This window comes from Mus musculus, chromosome 9 (assembly GCF_000001635.26).
Source record: "Mus musculus strain C57BL/6J chromosome 9, GRCm38.p6 C57BL/6J".
NCBI classification, from domain to species: domain Eukaryota; kingdom Metazoa; phylum Chordata; class Mammalia; order Rodentia; family Muridae; genus Mus; species Mus musculus.
In genome coordinates, this window is record NC_000075.6 from 26,027,577 (window position 1) to 26,033,751 (window position 6,175).

A 6,175-nucleotide genomic window follows, 5' to 3' on the forward strand; every position below is an offset into this window, starting at 1 on the left:
TGATGGGCGAGCAACGAATCAGGAGCTGTCACGCCACATCAGGTGCTGAAACGTCATGCTGCGGGCTATATAAGCAGCGCCATTTTCCTGGTTCGGGGTCTTCCCTCCTGATAAGTAAGCAATAAAAGCTTTGCTACAGACAATTCCGGTTGTCCTGAGTGTGTTCTTGCCGGCAGGGACAAAAGCTCGGGATAGTAAACAATCTCTAATGGACTTAAGGCCCACTCAAAAGTAGTGAAACCATGTCTGGTACTAAAATCCTAGCCAAGTACCAAGGACTAATAAAGTCATAGATTTTAGAACAGAATCTACTACTGGCAGTTTACCAGATGAGCATAATTCCTAACTATACTCTAAAAATATAATACATTAAAATATTATGGGGTCCTATACCTAGAGCAAGAACTACAGGCAACTAAACACACTGCTGGGAGGGAGAATTAGCTCTCTCTCTCTCTCTCTCTCTCTCTCTCTGTGTGTGTGTGTGTGTGTGTGTGTGTGTGTGTGTGTGTGTGTAAAACAGTAACAATACAATGAAATGATATAAACTTTAGAGGGAGTGGGTACACAGGGCAAGGGTTGAAGGGAGGAGAAGGGATGGAAGGCGTGATACAATTTTATAAACATCTTCATAACAAAAATAAAATAAAAAGAAAGCCATGGCTTTCTAAATTACTAGTTAGTGAAAGAATTAGTAACATGGAGGAAACTTGAATAAAGAGGGAACCACTCTAGTTATGGAAGCAGGTGGGATAACTGCACACATTCATCTTTTCTTCTTCTCCTCTAAATTAAAACCCCCCAGTTTCATCCCCCCTTCTGCAACAGAACACATCTTGCAGACTTCTTTCCTGTATACCAACCACTCCATTGGATCCCATAGATATTGCTTTCTTAACCTGGAAGCACAAAGGGTGTAAGAGCCAGAGGGAATAGAAGATACCAGGAGAACAAGACTATCTTAGTTAGGATTTCTGTTTCTGTGACAAAACCTAATGAACCAAAAGCAAATTATGGAGGAAAAGGTTTAATTGGCTTATACTTCCATATCTATGTTCATTATCAAAGGAAGTAAGGACAGAACCTTACACAGAGCAGGAACTTGGAGGCAGGAGCTGATGCAGAGGTTATGGATGGGTGCTGCTTACTTGCTTGCTCACATGGCTTGCTCAATCTATTTCTTATGGAACCTAGCACCACCAGAGCAGGGACAGCACTACCCATAATGCACTGGGCCATCATATATCAATCACTAATTGAGAAAATGGCTTGCAGGTGGCTCTTATGAAGACGTTTCTTAATTGGAATTTCCTCCTTTCAGATGAAAAAAACAGGACACAGACACATTCAAATAAACTCAGCAAAGCTCATATGTACTCATAGAGACTGAAGCAGTATGCACATGGTCTGCATGGGTCTGCACCAGGTCCTACGTGTGTGTGTGTGTCTGTCTGTCTGTCTGTCTGTCTCTCTCTCTCTCTCTCTCTCTCTCTCTCTCTCTCTCTCTGTGTGTATAAAATTGCTTCCAATTTAGTATTTTATGGGATTCCTGGCTGTATGAACAAGGGGATCTCTAATTCATGTGCCTTCACATAAGCTCTTTTCCTTCTGATTTATCCTGTTGAACTTTGATATAATTTGTCTTTTCTTTTTATTAAATATTATTTTGTCATAGCTAAAAAAAATGACTGACTGCCTGAGTGAATGAATGCATGCATGCATGAATGAATGAAAACCTAGCTGCTAGGGTAAAGAATAACAGATGAACTGCCATTTATACCTTCTGGGGGAGAAAAAATTAGTTTTCTCCAAATGTGTAACACTGGGTATTGAAGAGAAAATTTCTGGTTGTGTCATGTGATACTTTACTGAAGCAGACTTGTGGGATGTTTTGCTGAGGCAGATTCATGTGATGTTTTGCTGAAGCAGACCCATGAGAATACATGTTATGTTTGGAGAGAGTATAAGTAGGACAGAATAGACTGTGACAGTGTATTTGCATAGCTAGTCCTGCAACACTTCTTTCATCTTCCATCTTCACTTTGCTGAGAGAGGCACAGTGGAGAACTTCTATTGGCATTCCGGCTGGTTGTGATCACTCTTGCTTACTCATGGCGATTCTGTGGAGGCTTGGTTGTTTCTTCAGGATCATGCCACTGCTGCTTATTCATGTTTGGTGACACTTTTGAGCTGGATTGTAAGTATGCTGTCCTGAACTTCTGGTATTCTGACAACAAAGATTGGTATCACCCCGAAGAACCACTTATAAACATGTCTATATCCCCATTGTCCTACTTAGCATTACTTCTCCCTTACTTTTGGGTGGTGAGGGGCTAGAAGGGGAGTAAAAGCACTTGAGAAACATATAAGAAATTAAATCTGAGTAATTTTCAATCCTAGAGAAAAATGTAGACATTCAAGCACAGGAATCATTTAGAACCCCAAACAGATAAGAATCTCTTTAATATAGATGTCAGTCAAAATGACAAAATTACAAAGCAAATAAACAAATGAAATTTTTTGTACAGCAATGCAAACAGTCAATCTAGTGAAGAGATGGCACACAGAATAGAAGAAAAATTTTGTCAGTTATATATCTGATATTGTCTAGAATAATAAAAAGAAAACTCAAAAAATAAGCACCCCCAAACAAATCAACCCAAATTAAAAATGGACAAAGGAAGAGAACAGTTCTACAGAGAAGACATATAAATGCCTAATAAATGCTTTAAAATACCCAACATCATTGGCCATCAGGGAAGAGCATATCAAAGTAGTATTATTCATCAAAATATAGGTCTATCACCAGGAATATCAATGACCATAAATGCAGACAGAGATGTTGGGGGAAGTGAGCTCTTATACAGTTACAAAGTGTGAACTGCTGCAACTACTCTGGAAATAGGTCAGGATGTTTCTCAAAAACTAGTAGTAGTGTAAGACTCTGATGAGTCTTAGCTACTGGGCACCCCCACCCCCAACCCCCAGTGAACCATGTGAAGTTGGTGATTGATACAAAAACAAAAAGAATTTATTGTTCCAGCATGCTGAGGTCATTCTGCTCCCACAGGAGAGGCAGCAACCATGGGTGGCCCATTCGGCGAGATTTTATACAATTTCTAGGGGCAGAATAGAGCATCAGCAACTAGGCACAATGTGATTCGTAGAACACTTTGACTTTTAAACTCATTGGTCCTTAGGGAATGAGGTAGCAAGTGCTTCCCTTATCTGATTGTGGCCAAGGTCAGTGCCCCTGTGGCCTTTCTGAGGAATGTAAAGAGCCTGTCCCTTCCAGAGCGGAGGCATGCCTGGTGGAATTTTTCAAAGGTCCTGATCTGACCTCTTCATTAGAACTACCGTATGACCCATCTGAACCATATGCTTAAAGGTTTTCATCACTTACTACAGAGATGTTTGCACATTCATGTTCATTGACGCTCTAGTCAGTGTATCTGGGAAATGTAATCATCTTTGATGTCCATAAACTGAAAACGCATAATGAAAATGCAGTGGGTTTACACAATAGAATATTATTCAACTCTAAAGAAAAATGAAATCATGAAAATTGCAGGTAAATGACCGGAATTGGAAATACTAAGATCACCCAGGCTTATAAAAACAAACATTGCATGTTTTCTGTCACAGGAAGTCTTATCTTCAAATCTTTAGACTTTTGTTTTATGTGAAAGATAGGAAACTAGAAGTAGGCTATTGGTGGTGGGATGCTCTTAGGAAAGAGGGATCATAGACTAAAGGTGAAAATAGAGGTAAAATTGGACAGAAGAAATACTTGGGGGAAAGTGCTCAAACATACAGTGGAATGATAGGGATAGGAAATAAGGGATTAGGGTGAAGCTTAACTAAAATAAAGTATACCCTCTGAAGGTGCTTGGAAACCTTCAGTATTGCCATTCAAAATGGAACATGTGTGATATAAAAGAACAGGGGAGGAGTTTTGGGAAATAAAGGTTTAAGAAGTGATGGAGACAACAAGTAGGGAAATGGAGTGAAAGGGGGCAGGTTAACTAAGTTGAAGAGTGTATAAAGAAATCTTAGGAAATACCATTACTTTGCAAGCTAAGTGTATGCCTTTCCACTCCACCCTCACACAGAGGAGACTGTGCAGAAGTCCCAAATATTAGTAAATAATTCTGCTGCAAGAACACATACTTTATTAAGTGAAAATCTCAACATCAGGTATAGGTTACCTCCCTATGAGTTATTCATCAGAGAAGCCATAAGTGGCTCCCAAAACAATACAGATTTAAGAATACACAGACGTCAGCATGTAACTGAACAGGAAACTTCATTTGCTGACTAGCTTTCATATTAATGGACGGTGCTCTGGAGGCTGCTAGAAAATAAACTTCTAGAAAAGAAATCAGTGTTCAACAGCAAGAAAGAGCCTCTTGGATAACTGTCTGCAGCAGAATAGAGGGCTGTCTGTAGATGTCCAGAGAAAACAGATCAAAATGTGCTCACTGGTACAATTATGAGAAGTGTTAATAGGAGTAACCACTTGCTCTCTTAATTTGATTTAATGCCTACTCTGCAGGAAGGCATTTCTAGTATTTTAAAATGGTCAAAACCTATGGTCTGGTAAACTATGAGTCCTTCGTTAGATTTTACTGTTATTTTGAAGAATTCATTTTATCAAACTGCCTTCTAAATATTTGTTTATACACATATACCTCTTTGATGTTAGTTAAGGAGGCTTCTTATTGTACTGGATAATAGCTGAGAGTGCTGATATATAGAGGAGATATCTAAATCTCTCACCCCTGCAACTAAGGCTCAGGGATCATTGTGGAATATGGAGCCATAAGAAACAAAAAGGGCTGTGAGATGTTCTTCTATGGAAATGGCATGGCTAGTCATTATACACATGACCCCAACAATTGATACCTACACAAGAGTCAAGCCTTTTAAGAAATTCCAGCATGCCCTTCTGGTCAGCACCAGCACTGGATCACCTTGTGCGATGAGTCGGCGGACATCTCCAAGGTCCCTTGAGGACTCTCCACATGATCTTAGGACCATTGGTGAGTGGAACACAACTTCTGTTTCAATCCAATTGCACAAGACCTGTGACAGCATTAGGGAAGCAGAAAACCCAGCCTGACCAGGGTCACAAGTCCCGTCTGGTTGGTGCCAGCACCGGGTCACCTTGGGCACAGAGTCTGCAGGCACCCCCAAGGTCCCTACAGGACTCTCCATGCAATCTTAGGACCACTGACCTACGGAAACACCACTTCCAGGCACGGTAACATGCCCAGAATCTTTGACAACAGGATCCCAGGATAAAAGGAGCTTGGTCACACCAGTATTTCAGGGTATCAGAGGAATTTGACTGCCAAGAACTCTGACACACCCAGAATCTCAGGTTCAAAGGAGCACACAAGGAAAGGATCACAGAGAAAGCTAGACTCTGAGGAGTCCTGAATCAACTGAGATTATAGGAAGGACAGGCTCCAATCAGATATATTGAGGACAGCAAATACTTGAAATCAGATGGCAGGAGGCAAGTATAAGAACAGAAGCAACAGAAACCAAGGTTACTTGGCATCATCAGAACCAAATTCTCCCATCATAGCAAGTCCTGGATACACCATCACACCAGAAAAGCAAGACATGGATCTAAAGTCACTTCTTATGATGATGATGGAGAACTTTAAGAAAGAAATAGAGGAAAACACAGGTAAACAGCTAGAAGCCTTTAAAGAGGAAACACAAAATGCCTTAGAGAGTTACAGGAAAACACTACCAAACAGATGATAGAATTGAACAAAACCATCCAGGATCTAAAAATGGAAGTAGAAACAATAAAGAAAACCCAAAGGGAGACAACTCTGGAGAAAGAAACCCTAGGAACGAAATCAGGAAACATAGATACGGCATCAGCAACAGAACACAAGAGATAGAAGAGAGAATCTCAGGTGCAGAAGATTCCATAGAGAACATGGACACAACAGTCAAAGAAAATGCAAAATGCAAAAAGATACTAAATCAAAACATCCAGGAAATCCAGGATGACAATGAGAAGACCAAACCTACAGATAATAGGAGTAGATGAGAACGAAGATTTTCAAGTTAAAGGGCCAGCAAATATCTTCAGCAAAATTATAGAAGAAAACTTTCCATACCTAAACCATGCCATGAACATACAAGAAGCCTA

General features: G+C 40.2%; 1 long non-coding RNA gene across 1 annotated transcript; it reads right to left on the reverse strand.

The window, feature by feature from the left end:
- Nucleotides 1-1,985: 1,985 nt before the first annotated feature.
- On the reverse strand, nucleotides 1,986-5,137 carry Gm39312. The gene is made up of 3 exons (XR_870589.1): nucleotides 4,910-5,137; nucleotides 3,404-3,485; nucleotides 1,986-2,227 (listed from the first exon to the last, which is right to left on the reverse strand). It is a non-coding gene; the product is annotated as a predicted gene, 39312 (long non-coding RNA).
- Between the last annotated feature and the right edge of the window lie 1,038 nt (nucleotides 5,138-6,175).